General features: G+C 43.6%; 1 pseudogene; it reads right to left on the minus strand.

The window, feature by feature from the left end:
- Positions 1 to 4,848: 4,848 nt before the first annotated feature.
- Positions 4,849 to 4,887, minus strand: LOC117094034 (annotated as a pseudogene).
- Between the last annotated feature and the right edge of the window lie 9,882 nt (positions 4,888 to 14,769).

The following is a 14,769-nucleotide window of genomic DNA, read 5'->3' on the forward strand; positions in this document are numbered from 1 at the left end:
CCAGCCCGGGCAACACAGGGAAACCCGATATCTTCCAAAAAAATTAAAAATTAGCTGGGCATAGTGGTTCACACCTGTAGTCCTAGTTACTTAGGAGGCTGAGGTAGGAGGATCACTTGAGCCTAGGAGTTCAAGGCTGCAGTGAACTATGACTGCGTCATTACACTCCAGCCTGGGTGACCCCGTTGTAAAAAAATTAAATAATTTTATGTCATATCATAAAACATAAGTATTTCCCCTACCAAAAACCCTCCAGTGACTTCTCACCTCACTCAGAATAAAAAACAGAGGTCGAGCACAATGGCTCACACCTGTAATCCCAGCACTTTGGGAGGCCAAGGCGGGCAGATCACTTGAGCCCAGGAGTTCAAGGCCAGCCTGGTCAACATGGTGAAACCCTGTCTATACTAAAAATATGAAAGTTAGCTGGGTGTGATGGTGCACACCTGTAATCCCAGCTACTCGGGAGGCTGAGGCAGGAGAATCGCTTGAACCTGGGAGGCGGAGGTTGTAATGAGCCGAGACTGTGCCACCGCATTCCAGCCAGCCTGGGCGAAAGAGCGAGAGTCTGTCTAAGACGAAACAAAACAAAATAAACAACGACCCTACAATGATTTACAAGGCCTTACAAGTCTGCCCTCTCCACTCCCACTTTCCTGACCTCTCTTACATCTTTCCCTTGGCTTGTTCTATTTAGCTACACTGGTCTCCTTCAACAAGGAAACTCCTGTGTCAGGACCTGTGCATTTGCTCTGCCCTCTGCTTGGCAGCTCCTGCCCCTCATGTTTGTATGGCTTGTTCTCCCTCTTCTTTTATGTCTCAGCTCAAATCACCTTATCAGTGAGTTTTTTCTGTCTACCTTTTGTAAACTAAAAAATTATGGTTTGGGTCTGCCCAAACCATAATTTCTATCTCCCTTAACACTGCTTTATGATTCCCAATACCCTCATTATCATTTAATACACTGTAGGTTTACTTATCTATTATTTTGATCCTTCCCATTAGAATGTAAGTTGCATGAGAATAAGAACTTTATATTATTTTCTGTTCTTAGAACAATGTTTTCAGTTCCAATAACACTGCCTGGCACATAGTAGGTGAATAGAGGCAGTTGACTAAAGAATAGGACTGATGTTTTCAATTACTGAATTAACAGAAAGACAAAGTCATTCTTCTGAGGATGGGAAAGCATGTTGTATACTAGGAAGTGGTATACAAAGTTTATTTATTCCAGTTGGTTCTTGGTTTCTAAGCCTTAAGATCCTCTTTGAAAACCTTTACTAAATAGAGTAGACTTGGCCGGGCGTGGTGGCTCAAGCCTGTAATCCCAGCACTTTGGGAGGCCGAGACGGGCAGATCACGAGGTCAGAAGATCGAGACCATACTGGCTAATATGGTGAAACCCCGTCTCTACTAAAAAATACAAAAAACTAGCCAGGCCCGGTGGTGGGCACCTGTGGTCCCAGCTACTCGGGAGGCTGAGGCAGGAGAATGGTGTAAACCCGGGAGGCAGAGCTTGCAGTGAGCTGAGATCCAGCCACTGCACTCCAGCCTGGGTGACAAAGCGAGACTCTGTCTCAAAAAAAAAAAATAGAGTAGACTTAAATGATCTTGGATGCAGTGCTGACTCTTGGTAGGCCACCAAATACATAACTGGGTGTCAGGAAACGCAGTCTTGTCATCTTTCTCAGGCTCACTGGCAAAGCTAGTAAGGACCTCTTGCTCTTTTCTTAGGCATCCTTGCATGCCTTTGGCTTTTTAGAGTTTTTTATTCTGGGGAATGGGAGTGATGGTTGATGCCCTGTCTGTAGTTGGGATTCTGTACAGGGAAAGTCATTCAATTAAATCAAGCAGTATTGAATTCCTAATTGACACAAATGAGACAGACAGACAGCTGGAGGAGTGGGGGAGGGACAGAGAGCAGGTGCCCTGAATAATGGACAAAGAAGAGAGGCAGAATATAAATTGAAGCTAATGGTGAAGAAGCTCACTGTGACTCTCGATTTTGTGCCACAAGAAAAGTAAACTTTGACACAGCTTGTTTTACACAGAGCGGAAAGGATCCAGTGGTGTCTTTGCCAAGGATGAGGCAACAGGTTCCAAATCTTGTGGCATTTTGGCTGCCCTGAAAAAAGTTTGCCTCTTTTCAGGTACCGTCATTTGTGAGAATCACTCTTAGTAAAGTCCTCATTCTGTGTTTTTTCCAAAACAAACTTATCAGGTAGTGTTTGAATGAAAGAAACTGCTTTGAAAATTCTGTTTGTCAAACAAAGGGATTCTTAACACATAAGTTAGGAAGGTGAAGGGAAGGATGTTTCTAGATCTTCAAATGCCAGATATTGGGGGGCATTCCTGCAGAGAAGGCATGTATCTTGTCAACTCCAGAATTTTCTCTGAGAATGTTGGGGGCTTTTTTCCTCTCAGTCCCCTCTTGATCAGAGCTTTGACTCCCCAGCTCAGACAGTTCTTCTCTGTAGCCATGGGAATTGCTCCCATAATTAGCAGTTCTCCTGCCTGGAACACAGACAAGTAAATGTTCAAACCTGGCAGCCGATCCTGGGAAGGAGAGCTGATTAAATCTTTCCTGTTGAGAGGCACCTTTTTGATTTGAATGTGACACCTACATCCCCCACCTCAGGTTTGTCTGGGGGAGGCAGTTTCGTCCATATCTTCATAACTGAAGATCCTGGTATTTTAAAGACACATTTAATCTTAAAAGGAGCCCACTGGTTTTCCAAGTTAAGCAACTTAGGGAAAAGCCTAGGCTTTTTCCTCTCTCCTGGCCCCTTCTCTACTAAACACCACCCTGTGTTTGGTATGATGAAAGCTCCTGCTACACAGGCATCATCAAATGCCAGAGACCTTGAGAAATAAAAGGCGTTCAGAACACCACTAAGTACACATAAGTATTAACTACAAATGGAGGAGTGAAAGACCAGGCAAACTATTTCTTTAGAAGTTTTAGTAAGACGGGCTGGAACCATCAAGCCCCAAAGTGAATACTCGGTGATATTCCGTTCCAGGAAAGCTTTCTACAGGCGGAGGTGTATTCTTACCTGGATGTAGCTAGGATTATGTACTACCATTCAAACTTTTGGGAGAGACAGTATCCATTTTCTTATTGACATCAAGGCAGCCTTTTAAGTTTATCCAGATTTATTTTGGTTAGTGCAATAAAAAGCAAGGTTGGAGAATTATGTTTAACAAAAATAAAGTCATTGTATGCTTAAAGTTTCCCACTGAAAGCTGCTTTTAAAGCAGTTTGCTGCTTCTCAGCTCCAGTCACCTCAGCAATACTTGCATTCAGTCAGATTGGCTGTGAACAAAGCAAATTTGCTTCACACACGACAGCCCTAAACCTCCACTCTCAGGACAGAAGTCTTCCTTAGCAATGTTTTCTATATGGCTCTGGTTAAGGGCCATTCACTTACCTCTAACCTCTTTCTCCTGGGAGACAAAGGCACCTTTGGGCTGAAGTGACACAGGAGAGTTAGAATCAGATTTGTTATCGACATTGTAGCCTTCAATTTCAGTAAGAGGCTAAATATGTCTATTCCAACTACAGGAAGGCAACCTTTATAACCCCTGGAGCACTTGGCCAATTATGTACCTGCAAATATACCATACAGGACATTTCAGGTTCCTAGGCACTTTGAAAACCGATACTTAAACAGTCTCAAGGGATCCTATCGCCCACCCCGAATAATAGAATAATAGCTGCTTTGGAATCTGTTATTGGCACCAGAAAAAGAAAGAGTCCTCTGAAGTCATTCTAAAGCCATTTTCATTGTGCATTTTCAAACAAAGAACCTCACCAAAAGAACTTCTGTTACAAAATCAGGGTAGAAAGTCAAACTCATCTCATCTAAGAGTCAATTACCCTGGCAATTTTGTGAGGGGACGGGAAATGAGTGTTAGAGGAGAGGATTGTGGGGAGGGGGTGGGATTGGCTTTTAAAATCCCCTGGGTGAGAAGGGTGTTCCCACTGACTCTAAACCCTAACAATTGCAACAGAAGGGCCTCTGTGACTTTCTGGCTGTAAACTTTTTATGATTATTAACTGAGGAAACCTAGAATATGTGGAATTTTAACAGTTGGCTTTCAACCTCCGTTTGCTCCTTTCTCAGAAACTTGGTTTTGCACAATGTAATAATCTAAGGCTCAGAATTTATGTTAGTTACCTTGATGTTCCTGGCTGAAAAGCTACCTTCTTACATATCTTACTTCCAATAAAGAGGCAGATACCCTATGTGCTGTTTATCTCGGGAAAGAAATACATGTGGGAAAAGAAGCAATTTTCTTCTCATTGCAATTAAATTAAATCGTAACCACCTGTTGTGGGATTATCCTGCCATCTGCTGTTCAAAAGAGAAACAACAGCAGAGAACTGGACAGAGGAAGCAAAATGTTGGAAAGCTCAGCTCCCAGACGTCCATCAGTTGATTATGGGTATTGGTATAGTTAAAATTTTCAGTGTTACACCTCTTTTAGAATTTGCCTCTCAGGGTCGGGCGCGGTGGCTCACGCCTGTAATCCCAGCACTTTGGGAGGCCGAGGCGGGCGGATCACGAGGTCAGGAGATCGAGACCATCCTGGCTAACATGGTGAAACCCTGTCTCTACTTAAAAAAATACCAAAAACTAGCCGGGCGTGGTGGCGGGCTCCTGTAGTCCCAGCTACTCGGGAGGTTGAGGCAGGAGAATGGCGTTAACCCGGGCGGCGGAGCTTGCAGGGAGCTGAGATCCGGCCACTGCACCTCTAGCCTGGGCGGCAGAGCGAGACTCAGTCTCAAAAAAAATAATAATAATAAATAAATTTGCCTATCACGTTTCCCAGTGTTCACTGAAATTTGTCTCTTAGACAAATTCTAAAAGAGCTGTAACACTGAAGATGGTTCTCTTCTCTGGAAAACCTTCCGACGGGAAAAACAAAAATCTTCCTTTTTAAAAAAAAATTTTTTTTTTTTTTTGAGACGGAGTCTCACTCTGTCGCCCAGGCTGGAGTGCAGTGGCCGGATCTCGGCTCGCTGCAAGCTCCGCCTCCTGGGTTTACGCCATTCTCCTGCCTCAGCCTCCCGAGTAGCTGGGACTACAGGCGCCCGCCACCTTGCCCGGCTAGTTTTTTTGTATTTTTTAGTAGAGTCGGGGCTTCACAGTGTTAGGCAGGATGGTCTCGATCTCCTGACCTCGTGATCCGCCCGCCTCGGCCTCCCAAAGTGCTGGGATTACAGGCTTGAGCTACCGCGCCCTGCCTAAAAAATTTTTTTAAAGGATCTCTCTTTTTTCTTTTCTTTTGTTCTTTTCTTTTTATCTTCTCTTTTCTTTCTTTTTTTTGAGATGGAGTGTCACTCTGTTGCCCAGGCAGGAGTGAGGTGGAGTGATCTTGGCTCACTACAACCTCCACCTCCTGGGTTCAAGTGATTTTCTGGCCTCAGCCTCCCGAGTATCTGGGATTACAGGTGCGTGCCACCACACCGGGCTAATTTTTGTATTATTACAATTTATTAATAATAGCTATTATTTTAGTAGAGAAGGGATTTCACAATGTTGGCCAGGCTGGTCTCAAACTCGTGACCTCAGGTGATCCACCCGCCTCGGCCTCTGAGTGCTGGAGATTACAGGCATGTAATAGTGCTGAGATTACAGGCATAAGCCACCGAGCCCGGCCTCACTTTCTATTTATTTATTTTTTTTGAGACAAGGTTTGCTCTGTTGCCCAAGTTGGAGTATAGTGTCATGATTATGGCTCACTGCAGCCTCTAACTCCTGGGCTCAAGTGATCCTCCCACCTCAGCCTCCCAAGTAGCTGGTACCACAGACGTGCACCACCCCACCCAGCTAATTTTTATTTTTATTAAAAAAAATTTTGTTGAGACAGAGTTCACTCTGTTGTCCAAGCTGGAGCGCAGTGGTGCGTTCATGGCTCACTGCAGCCTCGACCTCCCAGACTCAAGTGATCCTCCCACCTCAGCCTCCCAAGTAGCTGGGGCTACACCACTATGCTCAGCTAATTTTGTATTTTTTGTAGAGATAGTATCTCCCTATCTCTACAGGAAAGGCTGGTCTCGATCTCCTGAGCTCAAGTGATACTTCTGCCTCGGCCTCCCAAACTGCTGGGATTACAGGTATGAACCACTGTGCCTGGGCTGATTTATTTTTTTATTTTTTAATTATTATTATGATTTTTTGAGACTCGCTCTGTTGCCCTGGCTGGAGTGCAATGGCACAATCTTGGCTCACTGCAACCTCTGCCTCCTGGGTTTAAGCAGTTCTCCTACCTCAGCCTCCCAAGTAGCTGGGATTACAGGCACGTGCCACCATGCCTGGTTAATTTTTGTATTTTTAGTAGAGACGAGTTTTCACCGTGTTAACCAGGCTGGTCTTAAACTCCTGACCTCAGGTGATCAGCCTGCCTCAGCCTCCCAAAGTGCGAGGATTATAGGCATGAGGCACCGCTCCCAGCCCTGATTTATTATTAATAGTTTATTTTGTCTACAGGTTTTCCCCAATCTTTTTGTTTGTTTTGTTTTGTTTGAGATAGAGTCTCACTCTGTCATCCAGGCAGCAGTGCAGTGGTGCGATCTCAGCTCACTGCAACCTCCACCCCCCAGGTTCAAGTGATTCTCCTGCCTCAACAGGCACGCACCACCACGTCCAACTGATTTTTTGTATTTTTAGTAGAGACGGGGTTTTGGCATGTTGACCAGGCTGGCCTCGAACTCCTAACCTCAGGTAATCCACCCACTTCAGTCTCCCAAAGTGCTGGGATTACAGGCGTTAGCCACTGGGCCCGGCTGGTTCTCCCCCAGACTTATCCATATCCCTGGTTTCTTCCTTGAGATTAATAGGGAAAATATGAAACTTTAATTTTTCCTCACTCTTGGCAAAATAATAATAATAAGATTTATAATCCTATTAAAAGGCACATTCTCCACTCAGTAATCTATGTCATATGAGTGCTTCCCCTGGGCTCTTCATTGTCTACCGCTCTAATTGTCTCTGATCTGGTTTCCCTTTCTCCAGAGCATTGTTCACATCACTGCCAGAGTAATCATTTTCCAATACAAAATTGGTCAAGCCATTCCCCAGCTCAGAATCCTTCAATGGCTCTCACTTTCTGTTCTTTTTTTTTTTTTAGTTTCGCTCTTGTTGCCCAGGCTGGGGTGCAATGGCGCAATCCTCCGCCTCCCCAGTTCAAGCAATTCTCCTGCCTCAGCCTCCTGAGTAGCTGAGATTACAGGCACCTGCCACCATGCCCAGCTAATTCTTGTATTTTTAGTAGAGATGAGGTTTCACCATGTTGGCCAGGCTGGTCTCGAATTAAAGTGCTGGGATTACAGCCATGAGCCACTGCACCTGGCCGGCTGTCACTTTCTTATAGGATTAAGTTCAAGATCCTAGTCCTGACATTCAAGGCCTCTGGGTTGAATTTAAATTTGCTGATTTATCAGTCTACTTTATACCTCTTTGATTTTGCTTGTGCTGTTTTCCTTACCAGAAACGCCCTTTCTGGCCATATATACCTGACAAACCATGCCATCTTTTGGGTAGCTGGATGTCAGCTCCTCTGGAAATCTCCTGATTCTCTGCCCCTTGGTAGAACTGGTCATATCCTCTTTTGTGCCACTGGCTCCCCTTCCCCAACATACTTTAATGACATCACTTATCCCTAGGTCATATAATTTTCTATTTCCTTATCTGTCTCCCTCACTAGAATAAAAAATTCCTTAATAGCTTATGAATTTCCTACTAGATTGTGAATCTCAGCACCTAGAACTGTGCCTGGTTTATAGTAAATGCTTAGTAAACGTCTGTGGAATAAATCATGTAGAATTTATTTAGCATTTTAACTTTTTTGTTGTTTGTTTGTTTGTTTAAATTTAATTAATATACTTATTTTTGAGACAAAGTCTCACTCTGTCACCCAAATTGGAGTGCAGGGGCACAATCATACCTCACTACAGCCTTGACCTCACGGGCTCAGATAATTCTCCCACCTCAGCCTCCTGAGTAGCTAGAACTACAGGCACCCACCACCACACGCGGCTAATTTTTATATTTTTGGTAGAGATGGGGTTTTGCCATATTGCCCAGGCTGTTCTGTAATACTTGAGATCAAGCAATTTGCCCTCCTTGACCTCCCAAAGTACTGGGATTACAGGCATGAGCCACCATGTCCAGCCTAGCATTTTAACCTTCAAAGGGCTTTCTCTGTACTGTTCCATTTGATCTTTTTTGATCATGTGAGGAAGTAAGGGCAGGTATTAATTACTGTGACCACTTTATGGATGAAGAAAGGGAAACAGCAGACAGCTGGTAAGTGGCAAAGCAAGAATTTGAGCCCAGTTTTTCTCAGAAGCGAAAACCACCACCCTGTATACTGTCATCTGCCCAGATCCTCTCAGATCTCCTACCAGTTCCTCCTGACCCTCCTTTGGCTTCTGTTTGTTTTTGCTCCCAGTAACCAGCTCCTGAGACACTTCAAAAGAGGAAGATCCTCAAGTTACTAGAATGGTTTTTGTTCCTTCCCTATTCCCTGGTCTCTAGCAAATGACTGATTAGATGTGGGAGTCTGAAAGGCTGGCATTCTTGCCTCTGGGTAGAATTTATACTCTTGAGCTCTCTCAGGGATTAATAGGGATTAAACTACTCTCTCGAGGACTTTGCTTGAAATCTCACCTTTGCTTGGCTTTTTGCTTTTTCCCTGCCCAGCTCAACTTCTCCTGTGCCCTACTGACTTCTCCTTGGAGTATTTCCTTAAGACCCTGTCCCCACCCCACCCCTGCCAAAAAGAAAGAAAGAAAGAAAGAAGAGAGAGAGAGAGAGAGAAGAAAGAAAGAAAGAAAGAAAGAAAGAAAGAAGAAAGAAAGAAAGAAAGAAAGAAAGAAAGAAAGAAAGAAAAGGTTGGGCATGATGGCTCATGCCTGTAATCCCAGCACTTTGAGAGGCCAAGGTGAGGATCGCTTGAGCCCAGAAGTTCAAGACCAGCCTGGGCAACACAGTGAGATTTCATCTCTACAGAAATTAAGAAAATTAGCTGGGTGTGGTGGCACATGCCTACAGTCCCAGCTACTCGGGAGGCTGAGGCAGGAGGATCAATTGACCTGGGAGTCAAGGCTGCCTACAGAGTCGTGATTGTGCTACTACACTCCAGCCTGGGTGACAGAGTGAGACTCTGTCTCTAATCAATCAATCAATCAAACAAACAAACATCTCTTACTGAGAAATCCTGTCTCAGGGTCTGCTTCCAAGGTTCCCCAGGCCTCCAACTAAGCGTGTCCTTAGTTCCTACTATATGTCAGAACTTGTCAGGTGCTTTTTACAAAAGCTAGTTTATTTACACAAAATTTCTTAGAGTGAAGTACATATATTTAATTGTCTTTTGAGGGTAAGACTGTGTCAAAAAAAAAAAAAAAAAACCCTTCATTAAAATAGTCTCTTTTTTTCTCCTACTATGAAATTATCTTTCCTTAACTATAAATCTTTCTAATGACCATGTGATCTTTGGCAAGTTTCCTCACCTCTAGACCCCAATATTCTTTTTCTTTTTTTTTTTTTTTGTTTTTGAGCTGGAGTCTCGCTCTGTGGTCCAGGCTGGAGTGCAGTGGCCGAATCTCAGCTCACTGCAAGCTCCGCCTCCTGGGTTTACGCCATTCTCCTGCCTCAGCCTCCCGAGTAGCTGGGACTACAGGCGCCCGCCACCTCGCCCGGCTAGTTTTTTGTATTTTTTAGTAGAGACGGGGTTTCACTGTGTTAGCCAGGATGGTCTCGATCTCCTGACCTCGTGATCCGCCCGTCTCGGCCTCCCAAAGTGCTGGGATTACAGGCTTGAGCCACCGCGCCCGGCTAGACCCCAATATTCTTACCTTTAAAGTGAGGAAATAAGATAATGAGAATGCCTATCATAATAGGATAGGTTAATGGAAAACAGAATAGCGCCAAACATGTGTTAACTTAATAGATGTTAGCCGGCCGGGCGCGGTGGCTCAAGCCTGTAATCCCAGCACTTTGGGAGGCTGAGACGGGTGGATCACGAGGTCAGGAGATTGAGACCATCCTGGCTAACACGGTGAAACCCCGTCTCTACTAAAAATACAAAAAAGTAGCCGGGCGAGGTGGCGGGTGCCTGTAGTGCCAGCTACTCGGGAGACTGAGGCAGGAGAATGGCGTGAACCCGGGAGGCGGAGCTTGCAGTGAGCTGAGATCCGGCCACTGCACTCTGCACTCCAGCCTGGGCGACAGAGCAAGACTCCGTCTCAAAAAAAACAAAACAAAAAATAAATGTTAGCCATTGTTATTATTTTAGTACTTCTACTGCTACTTGTAAACAGGTTATGCTCCAAAGACTGTGAGTCCTTTTGTTCATATGTGCGTTGTAGTGCTCAACCAGAGACTCAGGATAGTCAAAACACTAAGTTACTTGCATAAGTCCCGTATGTAACATACCAAGAAGGGGCTGGTTGCTCAGATATCAAATTGTTATTTCCAAGTGGGTAGATCAGAAATATAATTGAATTGTCTTCACAAGCCACAAGAGTAAATTTATATTCCCTCTTGTGGTGACTCTGAGAATTACCATCACTGCTTTTTTCAGAGACCTAATAGTACCAAATTTGCAAGGAGACCACTGAGAAACTACACTCAATTTAGAGGCTCCCAAGTTGGAGTTCCAAATCCCTACATGTCAGAGAAGGTGCTAATGAATATTTTCAAAATTTCAAAAAATAGAGCAAAAATCATTCAATTACTTGTGAAAAAGAAGAAAAATATTTTCACACATATTAACTCTTTTAATCCTAACAGCCCTGTGAGGTAGGTACCATATAATCATTCCCATTTTACAGATGGAGAAGTTGATTCCCAGAGACTTTGAAAAACTTGCCTAAGGAAGTGAATAAGGTTTGAACACAGGCAGTCTGGCTTTAGGGCATGTATACTTAACTACCAAGCTGTATGTTTGCGGTAATATAAGCTCCATTTCCCCAGTGCTTTCTGTGTGCCAGGCTCCACGCTAAGCTAACACCATACATCCTCACAACTAAGCTGCACTTTGGAGATGGAAAAGCTCAGACTCAAAGGGGCATGAGGGCCCGGGGGCGATGGCTCATGCCTGTAATCCCAGCACTTTGGGAGGCCAAGACAAGCAGATCACTTTGCAGTCAGAAGTTCAAGACCAGCCTACCCAACGTGGTGAAATCCCATGTCTACTAAAAATATAAAAATTAGCTGGGCGTAGTGGCAGCTGCCTGTAATCCCAGCTACTCAGAAGGTAGAGGCAGTAGAATCACTTGAGCCTGGGAGGCAGAGGTTGTAGTAAGCCGAGATAGCGCTACTGCAGTCCAGTATGACGACAGAGCAAGACTCAATCTCAGCAAAAAAACAAAACAAAACCCAAAACAGGCCGGGCGCAGTGGCTCACGCCTGTAATTCCCAGCACTTTGGGAGTCTGAGGCGGGCAGATCACCTGAGGTTGGGAGTTCAAGACCAGCCTGACCAACATGGAGAAACCCCGTCTCTACTAAAAATACAAAAATTAGCCGGGTGTGGTGGCACATGCCTGTAATGCCAGCTACTTGGGAGGCTCAGACAGGAGAATCATTTGAACCCGGGAGGTGGAGGTTGCAGTGAGCTGAGATCGTGCCATTGTACTCCAGCCTGGGCAACAAGAGCGAAACTCCGTCTCAAAACAAAACAAAACAAAAACAAAAAAACACAAACTACCCCCCCCACACACACACACAAAAAGAAAAAACAATCATAGGAGCATGAGGAAGCTTTTGGGGATGACGGATGCACTTATACAACTTTATTGTAAAGATAGTTTTCACAGGTTTATGCAAATGTCAAAACTCATCAAATTGTACCCTTTGCAGTTTATTGTATGTCAATTCAGTAAAGCTGCTTAAAGAAACAACATGGATATATCACATAATTTGCCATTAGATTGGCAAAAACTAGAAATCCGAGTAATGCTAAGTGTTAGCCAAAATGAGGTATATAGGGACCCTGATGGAAGTATAGATTAGTGCAGCCATTCTGGAGAGCAATCAGCCAGTATATAGTCAAATTAATTGTGACAGTAGTTTCTGTGCCAATTATTCTGCTTCTAGGTTGATATTTAAAAAGAAGATAGCTGGTCCAACTGCAGTGGTGTTTGCAACTAATTGATCACAATCAGTTGCAGATTTATTTGTTCCTTCTTTACTCCCACTGCTCCACTTAGCTAGCCTTATTAAAAAAAAAAAAAAAAGAAGAAGAGCTGGGCGTGGTGGTTCATGCCTGTAATTCCAGCACCTGGGGAAGCCAAGGCGGGTGGATCACTTGAGGTTGGAAGTTTGAGACAAGCCTGGCCAACACGGGGAAACCCCTTCTCTACTAAAACTACAAAAAATTAGCCAGGCATAGTGGCACATGCTTGGAATCCCAGCTATTGTGGTGGTTGAGGCAGGAGAATCGCTTGAACCTGGGGGGGCGGAGATTGCAGTGAGCTGAGATCGTGCCATTGCACTCCAGCCTGGGCAATGAGTGAAATTTCATCTCAAAAAAAAAAAAAAGAAAAGAAAAAGAAGAAGAATCTCATCATAATGAAACTACACAAAATCAAGGGGGAGAGAGAAAATTTTTTTTAAAAATAAAAGAGCCAGGTGCAGTGGCACACCCTGTTGTCCCAGCTACATGGGAGGCTGAGGCAGGAGGAGGGCTTGAGTCCAAGAGTTCTGGGCCATAGTGTGCTATGTCCATCGGGTGTCTGTTTGCACTAAGTTCTGCAATATGGTGACTTCCTGGGAGCTGGGGGACCACCAGGTTGCCCAAGGAGAGGTGAACTAGCCCAGGTTGGAAACTGAGCAGGTCAAAACTCCTGTGCTGATCAGTAGTGGAATTGTACCTGTGAATAGCCACTGCACGCCAGCCTGGATAACACAGTGAGACCCTGTCTCTTTAAAAAAAAGAAAAGCAGGGGGCATGGGCATGTAATCTCAGCACTTTGGGAGGCCAAGGTGAGAGAATCGCTTGAGCCTAGGAGTTCAAGACCAGCCTGAGCACTATGGGGGAGACCCCATCTCTATCCCCCCAAAAAAAAGATGCAAGAGAGGAAGACTTAAGCTACACAGTTTCAAGACTTAATTATAAGCACTGTAAAGCATGGTAATCAAAACTGTGCTATTAGAAATATCTATAGATCAATATAACAGAATAGAGAGTTCAGGAACAGACACACATATATCGTAAGTTAGTTTTCAACAAATGTGTTAAGAAAGGATAGTCTTTTCTAAAAATGATGCAGAGACAATTAGATATCCATAAGGAAAAAACCATTTCAATGCTTTTATCATACTCATACAGTATATGATACCATAAAAATTAAATTGAAATGGATCATAGACCTAATCATAAAAGCTAAAACTTTTGCAAGAAAATAAGAGAAAAATCTTTGAGACCTTTTGGTAGAAAAAGCTTTCTTAGAACAAAAAAGAAAATTGAATTAACCTTAAAACAAAATCTTGGGCCAGGCGTGGTGGCTCACACCTGTAATCCCAGCACTTTGGGAGGCCAAGGCAGGTGGATCACAAGGTCAGGAGTTCGAGACCAGCCTGGCCAACATGGCGAAACCCCATCTCTACTAAAAACACAAAAATGAGCCACGCGTGGTGGTGGGTGCCTGTAATCCCAGCTACTCGGGAGGCTGAGGCAGAAAAATCGCTTGAACCCGGGAGGTGGAGGTTGCAGTGAGCCAAGATGGAGCCACTGTACTCCAGCCTGGGCGACAAAGCAAGACTCTGTTTCAAAAAAGAAGAAGGAAGAGAAGGAGGAGGAGGAGGAGGAGGCGGAGGAGGAGAAGAAGAAGAAGAAGAAGAAAAGAGGAAGAGGAAGAGGGAAGAGGGATGAAGAGGAAGAAGAAGAAGAAAAGAAGGAGAAGAAGAGAAAGAAGAAAGTTTGGGTAATTTGCTTAAAGTCACACAGCCAGTGGGTGGTGAAGCTGAGGTTTCAAACCTGGGTTTGTCTGGATCTGGATCTGTCTGATTTCACAGCCCAATTTAGGATAGCCCGATTTAATTGTGAGAAGGGGATTCCTTTTTATCTGTAGTCTTTATTTATATTTATATCTAATCTCATCTCTATAAACCACATAAGAACAATAAATTATTTTTAATGCATCCTCTAATACCTAGTATATGCTTTTCACATAATTGGTGACCAGCGTTTGCTTGAATAATACATGTGCAGTGCTTACAGGTATAGGAATTCCTTTCAGGCCTTTAAAACAATCTTTTGAGATGATATAATCATTAAAAAGCTTAAAGCTAAAAAACAAACGAAACTAAAGCTCAGAGCTGTTCAGTGACTGTAAGATGACAAGATCACACTGTAAAAACAAGGTATGAACACAGGTTTTCTAATGTGAAGTACAGTGCTGGTATCAGCTCTACCACTTTCTAAAAGGATGACCTTGGCTAGTAGGTAATTTAACCTCATACTCATTAGTAAAATGAGTATATTCAAAGCCTTCACTCCGTAAGTAAATAGAGGCAATAATACTTATAAAGCATTTATTACAGTGCTTGGCACCTGATAAGCACTCAATAAATGTAAACTATTGATTAAGGGATTAAAGTTTTTTTATTTAAGTTGATTCCATTTGATTTATCTGATATTCCATTTTATTCATGTATAAAAGGAAATAATAATATCTACTTAGCTAGGTTGTTTTGATGATTAAATGAGCCAAAGCATTTAAAACTTCTAGTAAACTGCTTAGCATATGGTAAAC

This window comes from Trachypithecus francoisi, unplaced genomic scaffold, assembly GCF_009764315.1.
Source record: "Trachypithecus francoisi isolate TF-2019V2 unplaced genomic scaffold, Tfra_2.0 Lachesis_group12, whole genome shotgun sequence".
NCBI lineage: Eukaryota > Metazoa > Chordata > Mammalia > Primates > Cercopithecidae > Trachypithecus > Trachypithecus francoisi.